Source organism: Suricata suricatta, chromosome 4, assembly GCF_006229205.1.
Source record: "Suricata suricatta isolate VVHF042 chromosome 4, meerkat_22Aug2017_6uvM2_HiC, whole genome shotgun sequence".
Taxonomy (NCBI): domain Eukaryota; kingdom Metazoa; phylum Chordata; class Mammalia; order Carnivora; family Herpestidae; genus Suricata; species Suricata suricatta.
This window is the reverse complement of record NC_043703.1, coordinates 103,299,455-103,322,529: the sequence shown is the minus strand read 5'-3', so window position 1 is coordinate 103,322,529 and position 23,075 is coordinate 103,299,455. Positions and strand designations below refer to the sequence as shown.

Genomic DNA, 23,075 nt, shown 5'->3' with positions numbered 1-23,075 from the left:
TAAAAATATTTATTCATTTTTGAAAGAGAGAGTGAGTGGCGGAGGGAGAGGGGACAGAGGATCTGAAAGCGGGCTCTGTGCTGATAGCAGCACCCAATGTGGGGTTCTAACTCACCAACTGTGAGATCATGACCTGAGCTGAAGTCACCGCTCCACTGACTGAGCCACGCACGTGTTCCATGAGTTACCTCCTCTTTACGGGCAGCTTATTAAGCAATAAAGGAAAGTGGTAGAGGCAGGCAGGGGAGAGTAGAGGGTCTGGGAGACGGGAGGCTACTGTAACTGCTGTCTTCATTTAAGACTTGGGAGACACTTGGACATATTTATAAAATAAAAGAAAAGAGAAAATAAAACATGAAAATAAGAAAGGGTAGTACCATCTTGGAGCAGACAGCAAGAATTGAGACATAAAGCAGAGAACGTTTGTCTTCCACAAAAAGAAGTACTCTTTACCCTTGAGACTTGAGAAAGGCAAGGAACATGAATGCGGCTGTAGATAAACCAGGGGTGGGGGTCGTCAAGGGAGCATAAGCTGAGGTCTCAAACCTCACAGCCTTAATTTTTAGGTGAAAAAGGAGACAAGCTTGTTTGGGTGAGGAAGTTGAAAACTATGGTAAAATATGTTGAGGCTGAAGACTCACTGAGTCCAAGAGGAAAGGGAACTGACAGGGTACAACTTATGCGTTGCGGGATGGTGCTGAGGCCCCACCGTGGGAAACCGGAGGTGTGTAACGGTGCCAATCCGCATGGCCCTGACGGTTCTCTCTGGCTATTGTCAGCATCGCAAGTGTAACAGAGTGGTCTGTCACTGAGGCCGGCGTGCGAGGTTGCAGGGGAGATGTGTTACAAGTGTAGTGGGGGAAGGGCTTGGAGAGAAAATCGTTCGGGGATGATGTCTGCAGTGTAGGCCAGATCCATGAATTCGGCCAGAGGGGGGCTAGGAGATTAGCGAGACATGGATTAGTCAAGGGAGTTTTATCAAATCAAGAGCAGCTATAAAAAGAGTGGGCCTTTACCTACAGTGAGTTTATATTACTATTATTATAAGGAGAAATAATTCAGAGGGTTTTCAAGTCCACCGTGAATTATAAGTAGAGAAGTATTTTTTTATGAATACCCTATCCTGAGATTAAAACATAATCGTTTTCAGATTATCATAAGAAAAGATAACCTAGCATTAAATAGAGAATAAAATTTTATGATACAGAAACACCTTTCTAATGTTCCTGAGCTATGTTATCACTTTATTATTTGCTCCAGACCCCCCACCCCAAAAAGGCTTACTGACAAATTCATTTTAATATTCACCTATTTCACTCATAGGTATTCAAGTTACTATACATATCAAAGTAAATATGAGTAATTTTGAACACATGCCAACAAGGACTTTTGACTCATGCCAGCTCAGGAGTTTGGGGTTTTAACCAAAGGGATAGTTGGGGAAATTATAAGAATCATTTAAAAGGTGTATGTTAAAACATTTAAAAGTTAACACTTTAATGGCCTCATTCTAGTAGAGAGCAGTCTAAATTGACATGAATGAATTTTTTACTTAATGGAATGTTTTCAGGGCTTTTTCCTACTGACCAGTGGATATTTGAAGACAGCTCATTCATTCATTCAGCAAGCATATTTTGAATATCTGGTATGTGTTTTATACTGTGCTAGAGCCTGAAAATCAAAGGTCTCTGTTTGCCTGGGACCTGTCCAGCACCCCAGAAAATCCCCTAGTTCTGGACAAATCAAGACCACCCCCCAAACGTAAATAAAACACAGTACTTGGTCACAGGACTTCCCAGACAGTTAACCAATAACTACAATCTGATAGAGTAACACAGGTCTACGACTGATAACCTAATCCCCCAGGGGCCAGATGTGTTTCAAAATTACTCACATTTTAGAACAGTAGTATTGGGTATGTGCCTTATGTCCTGCCAACCACCTAGTGTGCTCTGGGGAAGTGCTCCCAGAATCAACAAGCATGTTTCTGCAGAGAATATCATAGGTCAGGGTCTGCCTTCCAATAAATTTGCACCAACCATAAAAGGCTTTTGTTTCTCACAAATTTTTAGATTTCAGAACTGTCGATGATGGATTATAGGCTTATAGTTTCATAAAGAGTGGGCTGTCCACAATTTGATAGGAAATCACATAGGAGTCAAAAGAGGAAAAGAGGACTTGGGAAGTTCCCCAGTTATGGTGACTCTTGAGCTGAGTTTTACAGGACAGTGAGCCATTAAGCAGTGCACGAGGAGGTAACAGTCTTTAAAATAACAAGACGTTTGCCTGTCACCTTCTGAAATTATTAATACATTTCATAGGTTAATCCTACATTGGGTCTTCCCTGGGTTTCTCCAGAAAACATTTCAGGAGACCTTCTGTGGTGGAACAATTTACACTTGAACGCTTTGCTATCAATTTCCAGTGAAGTCAATGTCATCTATACCTCCTGAGAAAAACTATTGAATATGAAAAGGAAACCTAAGAGGCCAAAAGCTGTGTGAGAAATGATAGAAATCAATACATCTAAGTCATATGCAGATACAGATTAATTAAAGCACGATTAAGTCAAACATCAAAGTTTCTTATTACTAGAATTTAACTGAATCAAAAGGTATTTGTATTACAAGAAAGTTTTTCTCTGAAAGAAAGAACTTTTTAGGGAAAAATGCTTATCTATCATTTTGTGCAGTAGCATTAAGCATTTGCTGGTTCAAATCTAATAAAGCCCTCTCCATGAATGCATCATTAATAAAATCTTCAAAATGGCTTCTCTCAACATTTTCTTTTTGATTTTTCATGATTTAATTAGAAACATCTTTAAAAAGGCTGGTTTTACTATGGCAGTATCACATCTGCATTTTCAGCAGTATGCTGTTTAATCACAATGGGTTATAAAGTGAAACTCCCAGTACTTAGTGTCTTATCTAGAAGAACCCACACATTTTGTATTTTTAGTGCCCCTGAGTCATCATCTTATATCTGTTCATCAACATTTTAACTGCCCCTCTTAAAAAAATGTAATTTGATAGTTAATTTTCTAAACTTGTTATTCTTCTATTTCTTTTCAAAGTAAGGGCATTTCATATGCCTTTGATATATGCCTCATCCTGCACCTGAACCTTTTAACAAGTCAAAAGTTATTTCTTTCTTTTTACCTTATATTATTTTTGCTCTTTTTGTTTAAAGACTCGATAACCCTAAATTTTTCAAAGGTTTTACGATCATCAGTAAAAGTGAATTAGCTATTTTATGCCACATCATTGGATAGTTTTAGACTATATATAAACACTATGGTGGTAGTGTTGAAGTGCTAGTGTGATATCAAAGATCTAGGAAATTTCTATATATATGTATATGTATATATATATATATATATATAAAGAGAGAGAGAGGATATGTGAATATGTTCATTTGGACAGGAGAAAAAAATTCAAGTTATTTTCAAATGAAAGATTTATTTTTCTAATAAAGAATTATTCTCAGATATTTCAATATTCAAAGAATGGTGAAAATAAATGTATGGGTTAAGTGCTGGTTGCCGGTTTGAGAGTTTTTCATTCATTGTTGTTTGTTGGGAATGGAATCAAACATGTATAAAATGGGTCGCAAATTCGCTGGTTAAGAGTTAAGGCTGTTTCCCTCTTACCCCCTCTTTCTTCTATCCTTCCCTTGTCCTCTTTCCTTCCTTTCTCTCTCTCCTTCTCCCTACCCCCTCTCATCTTCTATTAAACTTCAGGGAAACAGAGGGAGCAAGTTAAACAGGTGCTGTTAATTATTGTACGCTTCTTGAAGGCAAGAGCCTGTTCCTGGCATCCTCAGCGGCTCCTAGCACAGTGCCTGTATCATTGCGTGCATTCCTGAGAGTACTAGCTTGTAGCTGGATTCTTGCTTCCAGCTGATTTCAGTGCTGGTTCTGTCTTACTAGGTATGTGACTGGGAAGGCTACTGGACCTTCCTTTATTCCGAAATAAAGTAATGGTTGTAGTAGTAGTAGTATTTTATATACAGTGTTGTATGAATTAATACTTCAGTTAAAGCATTTAGAACTTTCTGACACAGTAAGAATTTAAACATTGTTCGTTGCTAATATTATTATTGTTTCTCAGTTTCATGTTGCTGGAAGGTAAATTCCTTTTAATAAATGTAACAATTTTAATTCCCATGTAGTTAACAAATTCCTTTTCTTTTTAAAAATTGACTTAATTTACCCAAGCAGTCCTCCTTTAAGAAGTTCATTCATTAACTTATTCTTTTATTCAACAAGTATTATTTGAGCACTTGTCATGTTCCAGGAATGGTATTGTATTCTGGATACTAAGGAGTAAGTAAGAAACTTATGGTCCTATTTTCAGCCTTGAGTCCAGGAAGGGCTTCCCAACTAAGCAAGCATTACAATGCAGTGCTATGAGGGGTTATGATTGGAGTGATGCGGGGGTGGCGTGGAGTCAGGGGAAGGCCCCTGGTGGGGAACCCCAGGGTGTCAGTCGTTTTACCTTATTGGAGAACGCCATGCCTTGCCACCCTCTAACCTCTCAAACATTCCTCCCTCATCTTGGTAGGTGTCTATAGATTGACAAAGTGGGTTTATTTGATCCCAAAGAAGGACAAGGCCTCAGGGATCCAAGTACTTAGAAAGCACTCCAGTTGATTTCTATTCAAGACTTGTAGTAAGTCTTAAGCAAAATGGGAAAGACAAGAAATACTTGAATGAAATCTCAGTGCTGTTGCAGGATAACCAAATTATAAACAAATTGGTACATCATTCCAATAATGCATTAAAGAAAAAGATCTTTCAGGTATTGTGCAATTTAAAGAGGTTTATTGTAGACAGAACAATTAATGTCACCACCTTCTATTCAGTAGTACCATGCCAGAAAGACCCAAGTATCTGAGAGAGAGAGAGAGAGAGAGAGAGAGAGAGAGAGAGAGAGAGAAAGCAGGGGAGAGGCAGAGAGAGAGGGAGACACAGAATCCGAAGCAGGCTCCAGGCTCTAAGCTGTCAGCACAGAGCCCCATGCGGGGCTCAAACTCATCAACAGTGAGATCATGACCTGAGCCAAAGTCAGACCCTCAACCAACTGACTGAGCCACTCAGGGGCCCCCCAAGTATCCTATTTTAAAAGACTTCCAGGTAAGAGGATATTGTAACAATCCTTGATAACACTTTCTAGTGATTATAATATTAATTATCATCACATTCTTGGGCAAAATTAAGAACTTGAGCTCTCTTACCCTTATATTTCATTTTCTGCATTTTTCACCCTCAACAGCTCCTATAATTTCTTCTTTCAACTTCTTAGTTCTCCTCTTATTCCATCCCTTTTTTGCACACTGCATCTGGAAAGTATATGGAACTCATTAAAATAATGCAGCAATGAATAATAAGGTTCAAAGCATAATTCATCTCAAGGAGTATTTGTATTTTAAAGTAAAGAAAACCTTTAAAAGTACAAATTAAATTTTGGAATTTTGAGACAACTGGTGATATACAGCGGGGGTTTTTTGGTGTGTGGTTTTTGTTTGTGTGTGTGTGTGTGTTTTGTTTTCTGTGTGTGTGTTTTTGCTTTTCCTTAAATTATGCCACCCTGGATGGCTATTGATTGGCAGCCAGCGCTATTTTTTAGGTGTTTAATGACTAGGATAATTACTTTTATATTCCCCATCACTGTATATGTGCTGTCTTGGTTTGAGCGTGGATCATGAGCTGAGAACTCTGTGCTCTCATGGTGTCTGAGGTACGGGGGAACAAAATGAAATTGTCCACAATGGGTTTTTAAAGCCAATTGTTACTCTTTATCCATGGCAGAATAATAATAATAATTGTCAACACTTAAATAGTGCCTTTCATCCACAGACCTCAGGGCACTTCAACATTGTTACTTCACATTATTTGAGAGAATTTCTTTTGGAAGACAGGGCAAACGGAGAGACACATAATACATGGTTAGCTATGCTAATTTTGTTTTCTTTAACAAATGCAAAATAAATAGCCTACTGAAAAGCCAGATAATATCTTGAAGATAAACCCTCACTAAAGTAGGTTATTCTAAACAGAAGTGTTTTCTTTTATATCAATGTTATTTTAAAAAATGTTTTTCACACAGACATAAATCCTAGACTTGATTAACTAATACTGATTTTTTTGGCTTCTCCTTTATCAGAGAAACAGAAACAAGCAAACGTGCTTGCACACAGAAGAAAAAAATGGTTTTAATGAAAAATAAAACTACAGATTTTTTTTAAAAAGCTTTGCTGTCTTCTAAATTTTATGAGTAAATTTTGTGGAAAGCTGTGTAAATAGAACATAATTATTTTAAAAATAGAAGTCTTTGTTATTAGTCATCTAACTGTCATGGGTATTCAAAGCACCCTGCTGTATAGACAAAGGACTGGGGGGAAAAAGTTACCTGTAGAGTTTTTGCTGTTGAAAGAATAAAAACGAAAGCTGTGGGGTGAACTTTTGGTTTACAGACGCATATACAGAATGCTAAACCTGGCTGAGGGAAAATCACTTTTCTTCTAACTGGATTACTTAGAACAAAAATGGAGAAAATTAAGAACTGAAGAGCAGAAAATTAAGGTAGAATGCAATTTAAAGAGTAAGTAGATGATGTAGGCTTTCATTTTCTTCCCCCCCAGTGTCCAGCTAATTAAAATTACAATCAAAATGAAAGAGTCTAAACGTGTAAATATCTTTAGCTAATGATTTTGTCTTTTTAATCATCTTCACATTCAAAGTCTTCTTTTCTTCATTTGGGTCTTTACAATAAAATGAAATTGTTTTTCCTCTGTAAAAATCCTCCTTTAATTTTCCTTATCTGCTTCTCTTTATATTGTATATTCTCTAGTTTCTTTTTCTCCATCTCTCTCAATGCCGTATGTTTTTTAAGGTTTTCTGTTGCTTCAAGCAGACTTTAAGAAGGAACAGTTGAACATTTTTTTACATTAACAAAACATTTACAAAAGTTGAACATTATTTTATTATAGAACTTAACTGCCGATCCAAATACAACTTTCTTGTTCCCTCACACAAAAGGCATAATTACTCATTATATAATATGTACCTTATAAATTTGTACTTTAAAAATTAAGTGGACTCAATTTTCTTCGTTGCTTTTTGCCACCAGGAATCTTCTTTACATCCCCAAGCAAGTTCATAGCTGAAGATGCTGCTGACCCATGAAAATCTCACTTTATATCTGTGTTTACAAATGTATCGTGCTTCAAACTCTCGGAGAAGTAAATACTTGGGGACCTAGGGAATAAAGAGGCACCTGCGGAGCACAACACCCACTTTATGTAAGTGTCCAGGTTCTGTGCACAGTAACTGGCTGCCACCATCCCTACGTCTCGTGGAGGACTTGTTCCTGAACCTGGAGTTCAGATTTGGGCTTCATACAGTATGCCATATCTCTCTCGATCAGTTTCTGCTCCAGCTGCTTAGGTGATTATTTTCTCTTCTGGCTTGCTAGCTTACAAATACAAGTTAAACCCTGTCTACTGCAAGTGTGGGCGACAGCGTTCCCGTAGCCTGGGAGCTTGTTGAAAACACAGAATCTCAGGCAGCATATCAGATGAACTGAACCGAATTTTCATCTTAACCAGAACCCTAGATTTTTTGTGTGCCCGTTAAAAGTTGACAAGTACCCTTTACAGAATTCACCTCTAACCAGTCTACATATATTACTACTCCTTTTTGCCTTGCTGTACTCCTTCAACCCTACCCATTAGTGAAGAACGCACAATGTCTAAGGGAGGAAAGGAAAGGGTTGGCTTTCATGCCTTGTCAGCATAGTACCTAAGGAAAGAATGTCATTTCTTATGACCTGGGTCCCTTCCTGATAAGCTGGCTGGAATGCCTCAAGCAGGTAGCCTGACCAGGTTGCGATGGTGGCATGCCAACTAAGGCCAGCTTGTCACTCTCAATGCCTGTCTCCTAAATATGAGACGAGTGTGGGCCAGCCACACCTAAGACCAAGCACAGAAGCAATGAGGGCATGTGAATGGGGGTAGGGACACTGTTCTTTCTACAGCCAAGAAGGAATGCTCTCAGTGGGCATAGGTACCTCTATATCATCCATAATATCCTGGTTCACTACTAGGAAACATTTTGTTTTGCTGGTAAGGGAAGAATCTGGCAGTATATCCTAGAACTCTCCTATACACATTCACTGCTAAAACATTTAGGCTGATGCTAACTGGTTTTCATCCTACCTCTCTGGTAACTTATTTTCAATATCTTTGGATGATCCTTTTTCCTATATCCAACTTAGAAACATTTGAGTTCCTTAAGGCAATCTCTTCTCTTCTCATATTGTCTAGACTCCATCTCTATCCAGTCCAATGGCTTCAATTACCATCTATGTGCAAACCACTCCCATTTCTATCTCTAGTCCAGATCTTTCCTCCATGCTTTAAACCCATAAACCCAGTGCCCAGTTTGCAAGTCACTTGGATGTCTCCCAAGTACCTCACTCTCACTGTGTTCAATACTGAACTCACAATTTTCTGTCACTGTCCAGTTTATTTCTCTGTTCATGAGCCTAGTAGATAACTCAACTATGCTTCCATTTATGCCTGTCCTACCTCATAACCAATTAATCAGCAGGGCTCACTGGTTCTCTTTTCTGTCTTCAGAATCCTTCCATTCTTCCCATCTCCATCACCTCTCCCCTTGTGCATAGCTTAACCAGCTTGCTTCAGTAGCCTCTCAATTGGCCTTTCCCTATCTAATGTATGAAAAGCAAACTTAAAGATAGCCCAAAGAAAGCTCATTCAGATTAGTACTCGAGACATCCAATGGCCTCATTAGAAGGTAACAAAAGAAGTTAATCTATCTGCCCTCTTAACGAATCCCTGCCTTCACGTGGGCCTTTCTATTATCAACAGGAGAGCTGCTGAGATTTTATATACCAAGCAATGTTATATTCTATACTTGGGGGAGATTTCCCAATCTGAAAATCAGGTTCTAATCATGTCTAATCATGTCAGTCTCCTGTTTAACATCCCCAAAATTCTTCCAACCTCTGATAAAATTAAAATTTCTTACACTGATTTCAACACATTCTAAAAACTGTCTCCTGCCTCACGTAATAGAGTCCTTCCTCTCTACAGTTCTATTTGTTATACTCTAATCTCTAGAATGTTAGAATGTGCCACATACCTTCTTACCACAGACCGCCACCTCTGCATATAGTGTCTTCCTCTCTTTTGCCTTATTAACTCCCATCTATCCTTCAGCTCTCAAATTAATTACTTCCTATGAGAGTTCATATCATGCACTTAAATTAGGTCAGATCTAGATTGTATGCTTTCTTGCCAACATCTTCTTATCAAAGGCTTCTCCTTTGTAATAGATACCAGAATTGTGTTATGCTACATCTTCCTCTCCAGTTAGATTTAAGCTCCATCCTAGTAAAAACTGTTGGTTCTTTTTCACTACTTTAGCTCTAGCGGTAGGTTCTCAATACATGTAGTTTCTCAATAAATATTTCTGAACAAAGAAATAAAATATTGAAAGAATGAATTAAAGTATGCCATGGCTGCTGGGGATGCAGAAGAATCAGCAGGATGAGATTGTTTTGATCTCTGTCATCCCACTGATCACCAAACTTGATTTGCCTGATATGGTCAAACGTCCTCCTCTTCCATTGCTCTCCATGTGAGCCCCACTTAAAGCTAAGGGCTTCACTGGATTCTGGCATATGATGTAAATAGAAGTGCCTATGGCCAAAACCTGTTTATAACTCCATGCGATGGCAGACCCTGAAGTGATGGATAACTTTATCAGATAGTAGGGTTAGTTAATCCTTTACCAAGTTAGCATAGTAGGCCCAGTTGCCAGAACAATTCATGACTAATTATATCTGACTATTGGATGCCTTTTGCTCTGTGATGCAAGAAAGTTCACACAAAGGAATGTTCTAACCCTACTAGTGATGATGTAATGAAGTCCTCAGCAGTGGTTGCCTTTATGTGGTATTCTTCCCCATGAGTGATGGCCTGGGTTGAGTTAGTACCCATAGACCTAGTGATATACCAACCTAACTTAAATTTTGTTTTTGCTGTTGTTGGTTGTTTTTGTTTTTGTTTTTGTTTTTTTTAATTCACATATGTCTGGATCTAGAAGTAGTTAGTTTATCTTATAGCCAAAATGATTTCCACTGCAGTTTGCAGTGGGGATGGATCTAACTTTCCTCCATCAACACAGGGCAATAGGTCCTGCACAGAATGCGTGATCCATTCTGTTGTATGTATTTCTCAAATGTGTTCAAGGTCTCAGTATATTATAAATTATAAGAAAATGTGATATTTTTATGATTGTATTTCATTTGAAAAATGTGGCAATCATTTGTATCAGATCATTTTCAGAACCAGATTATGTAGTTTATTTATTCATGTTTTCATTAGTAAATTTATGACTCTAACACAACTAAAAACTGGTAAAATTAGGGCAAAATCTGTGTATGTGTTTGTTCATTCAGAATATTTATTTGAGTTCCCATTATGTTCAAGGGACTAGTCTAGGTGCTATGGATATGGCAGAATTAAAACAGAAAACTTTTCCTGTTTCTGTAGTCTATATGCATTCTTGAGAGGTGAGACAGACAAGTGAAATGAACAAGTTAAATTTACAGTTGTTAGAAGATAATAAGTTTAAGAGAAAAAAAATTAATCAGAGATTTAGGATGTAGTAGTGGGCTACAATTTTAAATAGAGTTACTGACAGGATGATATTTGAGACTTGAAGATGGGGCGAGAGGGAGACACCATGTGGGGAGCAAACATTCCAGGAAGTGAGAATAACCAGTATTCCGGACCTGGGACTGGAGCACAGCTGGTGTGGTCAGGAACAGCAAGACGTCTCGTGTGGCTGGAGCAGTGTACAGGAAAACAGCCTAGGATGGGATCAGAAAGGAAGAGGGGGTGGCAGGAGAGACCTGCAGGGCCCAGTAAACTATTATGAGGATTTTGACTTTTACTTTGATTGAAATGGGGAGCTATCAGAGGGATTTGAGCAGCATGGTGACAGGATGTGATTTCCATTTAAAAAGGATCTTAGGGGCTTCTGTATTGGGAATAGAGGACCAAGGGTGAACACAGGGATCAGTCAGGAGACTGGTTAGAGAACAATTTTTGTTAGGCTTTCTGACTAGGCTATTACATGTCTCCAGTGATAATTCTAAATAAGCTGCTTTAACATTATGAGTTTTAAGTCTTATTTTTCATATAGTGATGGGCCTGGTTAAAAATAAATTCAATAGTCTCAACACACCTGTTCTTTCCCCTCGAAAAGTAGTAGGGTTTCCTTATGGAACCTGAGAGATTTTAACCACAGCTCCTTGGCAGACAGAAATAGGGCTCTGCTGGGTATAAAAGGTACCTCGCCATGTTTCATACAGCATAGAAAGAATCACTTTTTCTTATTGTGCTATTCAGATAATTTGGAAACCTGTGATATTCATTCATAAATTCATTACACAGTATTTCCTTAATTCCTATTACTGCACAGCATACTTAATTAGTTGACTTAGGGGATAGAAAAATATAGACACACACATTCCCAGCCTTAAGCAACTTATTTATAATATAATTAACTTCATGAGTATGATTATAATGGAATAAGAATAATTTTTATATAGGGAGTCAGACTTACTATCTAACTTAGGATAAGATACCACATATTTATGATCTGATAAGGCCTGGTTCCCTAAAATTTTATATTTACTGCAATTTGTTGTGTTTCAACAAATAATTTCACCATATTTCATGCCTAATATGAAAGCAACAGAAACTGACCTTCAGTATAAATATGAGATTGCTGTTGCGAAGTAAAATACACAGCAGGAAAAGAGTGTTTAATGCTAGTAGATGAGGTTAAAAATGTTCTTTGGGATGTTTTCTTAAAGGTTAAATAAAAACAGAGACTATGCTATCAAGTTAAAGTAACAACCTGAAGTAATTCATTCTGAAATTCCAGACTTAAAACTTAAGTCCTAGAAATCTTAAAATCGCTAAAATTTTAAATGTCAATTTTAATAGAGGCCAAAAAATGAAAATGTTTTTAAGTGTTGGTCAGTGGCCAACAATTACAGTGCTTTGTAATCTCATTTTAGAATTTAATATGATATAAAATTTCATAATAAGCACCAAACCATGTCATAAAAATTAATGCATGTACAATGTATGTATATACACTATAAATATATATATATGTATATGTATTTACATATGAAAGATCATGGCTTAACCTGGGTCTCATGATTCCTCTCTTAGTATTTTTTCTCACTCATTTATTAACTCAAAAACAAAGGGATCAGAAGAACTATCTTGTCGAATATTCCCCTTAAAGGAGACTTTCCTCTACATAACCCAGCACAACTGAATAATCTGTCCATGATCTGTAAGTGACCATTTAAATTATATTAAATAATCTTTTCTAAAAAAAAAAACTATTACTCTAGATCAGACTTAAATGATCTTATTTGGAACTAGTTAAAACGGACCAGTTTCTCGGATGCCAGATCATTTTTAGTTCCCTATGTATTGTCACTGAACAAATCTTTTAAAATGTAAGGCTCTGAGGCTTTGACACATCCTATAAGATATGAAAGCCTAAAGCAAATAGCACATTATTTTGAGGATTTTTTTTTTAAAAAAGAGAGTTTATCAAACTCTGACAATATCTTTTATGAACTGAGTAAACAAAGTGTTTTTTTTTTCCAGGGGAAATATTTTCTGTAACATTATAGAGCATCATTTGTCAAAACGAAATGTATTTCAACTCAAGGCTTCCATTTATAAGAGAACTCCATGAAAAATGCTAGTACTGTATTAACTCACATTGTTGGTATTAAAATACAAAATACTTTCTGGTGCAAGAGCTATCTCATCAACATCATGGATTAATTTATATTCTCTTTAATGACAATTTCAGTAACTTTCCATATAATTTTCAATTATGGATGAAATCTCCTGTAAAAATTAATGGCTATTATTTCTTCACTAATATGATCTTTTGATTTTTTTCATAGAATTATTGAATTCATTTTATTTTTATTGAACTTTTTTCATTGAAAGGTATAATCCTAATTGTGTATTTTTCATGCTTCCCTACTGAATTGCAAGTTGAAGTAAAGCACTCTAAATGTGTATTTTATTAATTTCTACACTTCTGGATTTTGCTGGGGTTTTTTGTTTGTTTGTTTTTTGAGAGAGTGAGAGCGCTCAAGTGCGCATGTAGCACAAGAAAGCAGCGAAGGGGCAGAGGGAGAGAAAGACTATCCTAAGCAGCCTCCACACCCAGTGCAAAACTGGATGCAGGGCTCGATCTCAGGACCATGAGATCATGGCTGTGAGACCATGACCTGAGCCAAAATCAAGAGTCGGATGCTTAACTGACTGAACCACCCAGGTGCCTCACACACTTCTAGGCTTTAAAGTTCACTACTTTTGCCTCCTGGCAAAAATGCTTTTGCGGTAAGATTTGGTTTCTGTTTTCAAAAAACAGAAATACAAAATTCAAACTTTTACTTTTTATCTCCAATAAAAACATAAAATTGAGATTTCTTCATAAAATCTTGGATTTAACAATTCAGAGCCTATCCATATGATTCAAATCAAAGTAATCATTTTAAACATCTCTTTTGTATCAATAAGCTCACTGGTAAATCCACCATGTCTAAGTATAAAAGAAAAGATCAAGTACTTGCCAGCAATTTTCAGTTTGGACAGGGAAACAGAACAGATGCACATGTAATAAGTGAAAACACTTTCAGAGAAACATCAACAGGTGCAAATTACTATAATACACAGTCTTCAAATAGCACAAAATCAAGATGTAGATTAAGGGTGGATTAACATTAAGCCGTAATTAGGGTGATTAAAAAATAGTTTTTAGAGATGAGTTTTGAGCAAGGTTCTGAAAAAGTTACAATATATGAATTGGCAGAGGAGAGCAGGCTTTCCAGTGAGACAAGTGGGCCAAAGGCATGGAAAGGAGCAATTGTAGGAAGAATCAAGAAAATGTTAATGGTAGAATAGGGACAGGTTGTAAGAATATATGCTTTTGACCCATGTGCTTCTTTAACCTTTTAATCCTCTGTTTCAGCCTATCACGCATCACTTCTTTGCCTATTCAGCTTAGACCCTCTGGTGTATGACTGCAGCTACACTGTGGCTGGAACACTCAGAGCCTGGGTCCTGTCTTGTTCTATTACCCCCCAGGCCAGTTTCAGAAATCAGAGGAAGAAGCTTGCTGCCAAGCCTGTGCAGTGGTTGGTAGTAAACTGAATGAAGATGGTCAAATGTAAGTTATCTTTCTTTCTTCTTTTTTTGTAATGTTTATTTATTTATTTTGAGAGAGAAAGAGTCAGAGAGAGAGGGAGAGGCAGAATCTCAAGCTACAGCACAGAGACTACTTGAGATTCTGTCTCTCCCTCTCATATGGAGAGGCTCTGAGTTGTCTTGGGCCTAACAGCGCAGAGCCCAATGAGGGGCATGAGCTCATGAACTGTGAGATCATGACCTGAGCCAAAATCAAAAGTCAGACGTTTAACGGACTGAGCCACCCATGCGCCCTAGGAGTTATCTTTCTAATGTGACTCAGTCCTACTCTCACGGCTTCCTGTTTCATCATAATCTTAACAACATTCACATCAAACTATTTCCTCTATAAAATACAATTTTGGAAAAGTTGCCATTGTTGCAAGGTGGAGACTCTCTCTGGGGACAGCAACAGCTCCCCTACTTCCTATCCAACTCTCCCTGCAAGCTGCACTTCTGGTTATAGCTACCATAAACCCCCAGATTTGGGTCAATTTAGCTTTTCCATTCTTAAGTCTAGGATGTTAAAGAAACACTCATACCTGCTCGTGCTGCAGCTATGTATCTGACATCTTTGGCTTCAGTTGGTCCAGAGCCATTTTTGACAAAAATTCTATGCCTCCTGTCTTTTGTGATGCCCTCTCCCATTTTCCGTGTTCTCCCTTCTAACCGGCCTCCTCGGGTCTCCTAGCTCAACATTGCTGTGTTGAGCAGATCACTAATCAGATACCAAGCCAGAAGGTCATCCTGTCCACTAGATTATTAAGGGGCCTCTCCTTCTGCTGAGTATTTGCTTGAAGCACAAACATTTCCAGGCTCTAGAACCACTTTAAGTGATCTATCCTGTATATATGCCCATTCCATCCATAAGCTTGGTTTTTACCAAACCTTTGATTTTGTTCCTGGCAAATCCTGAAGATTCACACCATTGGCGCCTGCCTAGGAATCAGCATATCTCTTGATCTCAGGCCAGATTTTCTTGCATGAAAAGTGTCTAACATGTAAAGCACAAGTTCTGCCTACTATTGTGATTTTTATTCTCCACTGTCCAGCCCAGCACCTTCTTTCGTCTGGTATAGGCACCTTGTGTGGCGCCATCTTTAAACCAGCATACGCCGCTACTTCCAGCATTTAACCTGGGGTGTACAATTGACTTTTACATCATCTGTCAATTGCTCATGGGAAGCTCCCTCTAGGCTACAGATGTGAATTTTAGCAAGTGTGGCACTTTGTAGAAGGCATAAAAAAGTAGGACCTGTTCAGTTATTAAATTATTTGGCACTGCAAACTGGGTTCATTGAATAGCACACAGTTCATTATTGACAGCATGAACCAAACAGAACCCTGTAGTCAATTTCCTCTAGAGTTAATATCAAGTCAGGAACATTGTAACAGAATGTTAGCAAGTCCATTCAGTATTTCAGTCTGCTACAAAAAGTTCAAGCACAATGGAAGATTCCAGATCATAATGACTGGTTGACAGTTACTTGCACCAAAACTCTGGACCAGATCCTAAGCTTTCTTTTATTATGGACCCCCAATTGTAGATGGTTAAAATTGGGATCATCTTGTTAATGGTCAGAGTAAGACATACAATGTGTTGCATCCAAAATGTGGATACGTAGTTTGAAAGGAGTATCTTGGAATGCCATAGATCCTCAAGTACCCAGGCCCTTTTTGTCTATCTATCTATCTATCTAGTGGGGGAGGGGGAGAGAGAGAGAGAGAGAGAGAGAGAGAGAGAGAGAGAGAGAGAATCCCAAGCAGGCTCCATACTCAATGTGGACCCAGACACAGGGCTCCATCCTGGATCCCTGGAATGATGACATGAGCTGATATCAAGAGTCAGATGATCAGCCGATTGAGTCACCTGGGCGCTGTTCCTCAAGTACTCAGGCCCTATAGTGTCATATCAGAATTGATTATTTTATAGAATTTCACATGCATGACTTACAAGAGCATCCAGGAACATTTCTGTTTTCTGATCTCCATGTCCTATCAGCATGATGTTTTGTGGGTTTGGGATCAAACAGATGTACCACCTGGACCCAAGAGGTGACATTCTTAGCAAACTAGACTATAGCATAGAGCCAGAAGGCTGATTGATGTATTCCTGAGGCCTAACAATAAAGATTTTTTGGTGCCTATGTCAATGAAGGCAAATTTTTGGAAATGTCTATAAGCCAAAATGGCTAACAAAATCATTTGGCAAGATTAATAACTATGCACTTAGTGCTAAAAGATACATTAATTTATTCTGTTGAGGAGAAAGACAAATGACAACAGCAGCCACAACTAGAGTCTCAACTGATTTTGTTTTCAATAATCCGTCATTCTTCATGATTCACAGTTGCAAAGGCCAAACCAGCCTATTAAATGAATTGCCAAATCTTCATCTTTCAGGAGGCAACCTCCAGGGTTGTAGTGCTCCTGTTCGTTCTGTTTTGGCAGGGAAGGAGAGTGCCAAAGTCCTCCCGCTTGGCATTTCCCAAAATGATAGCCCTTACTTTATAAGGGTAGGAAATTTTGTGGTTTTCTGCTGGTTCCCTAACATATCCATTCCAACAAATCCCTCAGGATCTGAGAAAATGACCCCAAGATGGTTTTGGGAACCCCACTTTGCCTACCATGAAAAAAACTCAGGGCAGTATTCTGCTTATCATGTGGGCTCCATAAGGATTCCAAACCCTCTCCAACTGACTATAGTAGAATTACAGGTCCCCAAGAATCAGTGATAACTTTGAGCCAATATTCAATATTTCCTGAGTTTAAGTATTTCCCTTTTCTCAATGTGTAAGTATTCATATTAACGATGGCCAACCCCATTAGGAAAGACAAGGAAAAAGCTTACAGCAGGATCTTTCCTCATAGGAACTAACCTCCCCTTCATTGGGTGATGCTGGGTCTGTGAACCCAAAATTCCTTAGCACACTGAGCCAGTGAGGCCTCTGTTCACCAGACCTAGAATAGCTTTGGTTAAATAAATCAGGACACACCTTAATTGGCTGTCTTTCTATTTCATTCCTGGGGACCCCATGATTAATTAACCATAGCCAGAGATTTCTGCTACTGAAGCCATACCCTGGTCCCCGGGTGTAGCATCTGGCTATTAAAACAATACCCACTCTGCTTCAGACTGTTAACAGTCTTCACCTGGGCCAGGCCTCAGCTGGCTTCTCACTGAGCTCCACTGAGATTGGAATACCATTTTTATTGTAGCTCTTTCCACAAGCACTGTGAGCTCAGACAAAAATAAAAAATAAATAAATAAATAAAAGCCAGCAAGGCACTTTAAAATATTTGGGTCTTTCCTTTTTTTTGCTCTGTTCCATTGGCAAGGGAAAGGAGTCTTTAGATCTCTGGCAGGATATAGAAATAAGACACATGATCCATTTAATCTACTTTCTTACCTCACAAAATCTTTAAATTCTTTCCTCTATGTTGTGCCAAGGACTTTATAGCCTTTATTTTACCAAAAGCAACCAACAGTGGGTTCCTTTTTGCTTTGCCAAACCCAGAAAAACTGCTAAAACTTTTTGAGCTACCGCACTGAATGTAGTATGTTTTATGAATAAACTCATCATAATGAATACAGTTCATTTGTGTTCAGAAAAAAACTTAGCTTTCCAATACTGGCTACACATTAAAAGAATATGAGTTTTTAAAAAATATGATGCTTATTATACCCTCTACTCCAAGACATTTAAATCAGAATCTATGGGTTTAGACCAAGCATCTGCACTTTCTCAAAATTGTGCAAGTGATTTGGAGCCATGGTGAGGTTTGAGGCCCACTGGTATGGAAATTCTCGTTCACTTCCAAGGTTTCTATCACCATCTCTATGCTAATGATGTATATTTATAAATCCTTCTAAGATCAGTCTTCTAAGCTTCATCCCCAAACACTATTTCTCTCTTTGCCTCTACCCCCAATTTTCCAAGAATCTGTAGGCTTATATAATACAAAAGGGATTATCACATCTTTTTGCTTACCATGTGCCAGGAAGTGTGCAAAGATCAAGTTAACATATTAGCCCTGGTCTCCGCCTTCTTTTGTGTAGACATTTGATTGCCCATTACGGGGTTTCTTAACCTCAGCACTATTAACGTTTTGGGCTGGTTTATTTTTTGTTGAATACATCTGTCTTGTGCTTTGTAGGGATTTGAGGAGCATTCTTAACCTCTACCCACCAGATTCCAGGAGCCTCCTACTCTCTCCTTTCTGGATATTGCCAAATGTGCCCTGGGGCTCAAAATTGCCCTTGGTTGAGAATCATTGGCTTATGGTCATTTTCACATCAAGGTTTCACAACAACTTTGCATTTTCACATTTTATATATTGAGTAATAATTGTCTCTTTCTAGTCTTCCTAGCTTTTCCCTTCTCAGTCCTTCTAGTCTTGGAAGTAATAATTTTCTGTTCCTAGTCTTGGATGTTTTTACCATTATCAAGATTTCGCTAATCCAAAGACCCAGTACTCAAAATTCAATTTCAGATTGCTTTTGAGTGCTATGTTTCCTGGTCTCTTTTTCACTTGAACAGTATTTCCCCCTCATGCCCACCCCTCCTTTTTTCCCATGCTACTGACTAAAGAAATTGGTTTAGTTGTCTTGTGGTATGCTTGACATTCTAGATTTGCCCAATCACTCCATCTTGACTCTATTTAGCTTGCTCCTTTATCCCTGTTTTACCAGGAGACTAGATATCACATCCATTAGATTCATGTCAGCCATTTTTGGTGCTGTACTTCATATTGTAGTGTATCAGTTGGCACAAAATTAAGGATATGTCCAGCTTCTAGCTAAAGACTTATCAGGTGGTGATAGCCCTGATTCCACCTCAGGAAGCTGATAATTTTTCATCATGTGATTATTTCAGCATAACTTTTCACAGAATTGTTTAGGCACCTATTGATGCTTATTGCTTAGGTCAATTATTTATTTAGGATTTGTAAATTGTCATTTTCTGGAGATCCATTTTTGAATCAGTTTGAGATGGCAATTGCATATCTAATGTGGATATTTCAGATAGCAGTTAGGTATGCAGGTCTGAAGGTTAGTGTGAGAAAGATAAATTTAGAAGTAATCAGAACATGGCAGACATTGACTATTAATAGATTGGATGAGCTCACTAAAAGGAGATGATAGGTGGAGAAGAGGGTCTAATAAGGCTCCCTAAGTGTTATAACTGGATGGGAAGAAGAGCCAAAACAGGGCTGAGAGCAGGATCTATCTCATTAATATCATTTTCTCATAGTTTTTCCCTCGAGATCTTCTCTGGACTATGGTAATCTACTAATTGATCTTCCTGCCTCTTTGTTTTGCCTCTTCTGATTCATGCCCTACAGGACTATCTGAGAAATTATTCTAAAAGTTAAATCTATCAGGGGTGCTCAGGTGGCTCAGCTGGTTAAGTGTTCAACTTTGATTTTGACTCAGGTCATGATCTCACGGTTCATGAGTTCAAGCCCCATGTCCAACTCTGCCCTGAAAGTGCGGAACCCACTTGGAATTCTCTCTCTTTCCATCTATCTCTGCCTCTCCCCTGCTCAGACTCTCTTTTTCTCAAAATAAATAAACTTAAATTTTTTTTTATTCTAACAGCTCTATTAATTTCCAGATTAAACCCTGCTTAAAGCTCTGCATTGCCTTTAGGATAAAGCCCAATGTCACCATGTGAGACTCCTTCTGATGTGTGTCTTTCCTACTTGCTTAGATCACATCTTGCCATTTCTCATCCTTTACCTGTAAGCACTGCAAGGCAGTTTCTTTCTTTAAATATTCTAAGCTGCTTAATGTTTCTGTAACTTTTATTCAGCTTCCTTGTGGGAGAATTTGTTTCACCTAATTTATGTTTTAGAACTAAGCTACAGGCAACTATGAAAACTTTTCCTGAGCCCAGCAAGGTGGAATTGACCACCATTATTTTGTAGTGGTGTGTGTGTGTGTGTGTGTGTGTGTGTGTGTGTGTGTCTCAAAGTGAGACCTTAATGCACTGCTCTACAAATTGAGTACAAATATGATCTTTTATTTTCTTTCCAATTGACTACCCAGAGTATACCTTAAATGCCACACTAGGGGGGAAAAAAAGCATTTCCCTCTCTATTCTCTTTTTCAAACTGTCCATAGTTCTAGAAGCTTTCACAGTTTAAATATGGGTAGTAGAGAAGATATGCTATTATAGTCATTATGGTTGTTAAAAAAAAGTCTCCTGGTTCTCCTTCTAAGCGCACTGTGAGTATATACTTTTCTGCTCCCTTGAAGAAATAAGTAGCCATGTTATCTGCTTGGACAATGAACTATAAGTAAAAAGAAGACATTTCCCTTCCTTGAAGAAGCCTTTGATTTGTCCTTCCCATCCCTATGTTGTAGTGGCTGTGGAAGCATCTGTTGAAATGGAGCCTAGAGTCCTGTGTGATGAGGATTTCAATCTGTGTTGGAATGTAGCATGAACAAGAAATAAACTTTACTGTGAGTTCAGCCACTGAGATTTTGGAAATGTTTGTTAGCACTAAACAATGTAGGTAATTTGGGCTGATATATACACTAAGCAAGAAGAGTATAAAATCCGATGATTTTAATAGGTGAAGCTGGTAACCACGCCTGGCTGCTGAGGAGTCTTGCTGAAGAGGAGAGTTTCTCAACCCTGGCATGTTTGACATTTTGGTCTGCAAAACTCTTTGTTGAAGGAGGCCATCTTAAGTACTGTAGGATGTTTAGTAACAGACCTGGCTTGCAACTATTGGATGCCAGTAGTAATCTCCACCCCAGGTTGTGACAATGAAAATGTCTCCATGTATTACCAAATATCCCCTGGGGGTCAACATTGCCCCCATTGGAAAAATCACTGCTTTAGGCAATACGTATTGGCTTTTGACACAACTTTCTACTCAGGCTACAATAGATCTTTGGGAGAGAAATGCTACTCTGTCAGAGCTCCATTCTGCCAGTGTGCCCTTGATGGGTTCCTAGAGTCACAGTTTTTACATGTTGGCTCTTCCAAGGCCACAGGGCTCAAAACTCCTCCCTCTGGCAATCCCAGAGTCTACTTCTTGTAATCCTGGATCTACTATCCTTAGACACCAATACCACCAGGAATAGGTTAGCTATCACTTTATGATCCTGAACAAATAACTAATTTATATATGCCCTTTCCAGGACAACAGATGTACCAAGCCCAAAAGTCTCAGCTAACTTGATGGGATAAGAAAAGTAAGAGCAAATTTATGTATAATCAAATGTTACTGAAATTCAGTAGGAATTGTTACTAGTATATAGTGCCAGGTATTCTTAAGTTTTACTGTACTCCTAAGTGAAAGGGGGCTAAGAAAATGCTTTCAAAGAGAGATTCAGCATTTAAAAAAACTCTGATAAATAGATAAAATGTTTATCTCATGGTAGATTTTTTTTCAGATTTATTGAATGTGTTTAAATGTGGATTCTTAATCTGCATAATGTTGCCAAGTTTTATTATGTAAATTAATGGAAAAATAATAGTGGAATAATAATCTAAGGAGAATAATAGTGAAGCCTCAATGGTCTTTACACATTTTCACTCACATATCCCACAGATTAAATTTTTCATTGCTTGTATTTCTGTTGACATCTAAAATTCATTGTTATAAGTTTAAATAGAGTGAAAGGATAAAATTTTGGCATATTGTAAATATTTGACTTTTTATAATAAAACAGTTATTTCACCTTTTTTTAGATGTTCAAATAGAATCAAAATACTGAAGCAGCTTGATACCGACCATATTAAAGTAAGGCATGCTGTATGCTCGTGTAAAGCACAAATCCCCCAATTTCAGTGCCTTAATAAAGTTTATTTCTCCCTCACACATGTTAGTTGGAAGACATTTCAGACACAGCTTCTTTCCATCTCATGCTTCCACCATTCTTGAGGGCTTTAGAATACTTTGATTCAAGCCAGTGAATAAGGAAAGAGAATGTTGAATCATGCCCAGAAAAGTTTTATGAGCCACCCACTTTCCATTGGCCACAATTCAGTCACGTGGTCACATCAACCTGCAAGAGAGGGTGGAAATGTAGTTTAGCTTTAGACCCAGGAGACAGAGGAAATGGGTTAGGTGAGCACATAAATATCTCCACTACAGTTTACTCTTTTACTCTTCTGATCACCAAATACCCTTCCTTTTCTCACACATAAAACATATACCCAACCCCCATTCCCACAGTAGATACCCCAATATTTCATCTATCACTGCATTCACCTTAAACTCCAGGATTTCTCAGTTGTCCACATCCTCTCTGTTAGAGTCTGGATTTTGATTTCTCTGGGCTCTGCCACCACCTCTCCATCACACACAAACCGATACAAAGCACAATGGTGGACCAGGGACAGGATAAATACAATAAGCTTACTCATTTGGAAAACAGAATAGTAGAAGTACTAAGCAGTTATTTGTTAATAGATGTTAGGAAATTCTACAAGGTAGGGATTGTAAGAAGCCTCTGTCCTAGCAGCGGAAAGTATTTCTTGACTTGGTTTTCATTCTGCTCATTGGGAAGTCCTTTACATTACATAAAGTTGTATTTGATTAAATTAAATTTGTTGAAAATCAACTAAATAAGTATAAGCCAAGACTATTTCTGGTAATTTATTGTCTTTGAGGCTTCACCTTTGTTCAGTGAAAGTGCTTATCCAATGAGCCTGTTTAATTTTCTTCTGAATTTACAGTTGTCTTCTAGAGTCTCAGGATAGTTAAGGAAGAGGACATAGTTTAGG

The 23,075-nt window shown here is 38.0% G+C and overlaps 1 long non-coding RNA gene across 3 annotated transcripts in view; it reads left to right on the top strand.

Annotated features, from left to right (window-relative positions):
* Window positions 1-23,075, top strand: part of LOC115288999 — a 77,021-nt gene that overhangs the window by 50,803 nt on the left and 3,143 nt on the right. For 2 of the 3 annotated variants that reach the window (XR_003907322.1, XR_003907320.1), the window contains 5 exons: window positions 7,131-7,302; window positions 14,230-14,311; window positions 20,699-20,797; window positions 21,485-21,538; window positions 22,038-22,167. This is a non-coding gene — a long non-coding RNA (uncharacterized LOC115288999). Of the gene's footprint in view, window positions 1-7,130; window positions 7,303-14,229; window positions 14,312-20,698; window positions 20,798-21,484; window positions 21,539-22,037; window positions 22,168-23,075 lie in introns of those variants that run through there. The other variant, XR_003907321.1, reaches the window with a different exon arrangement.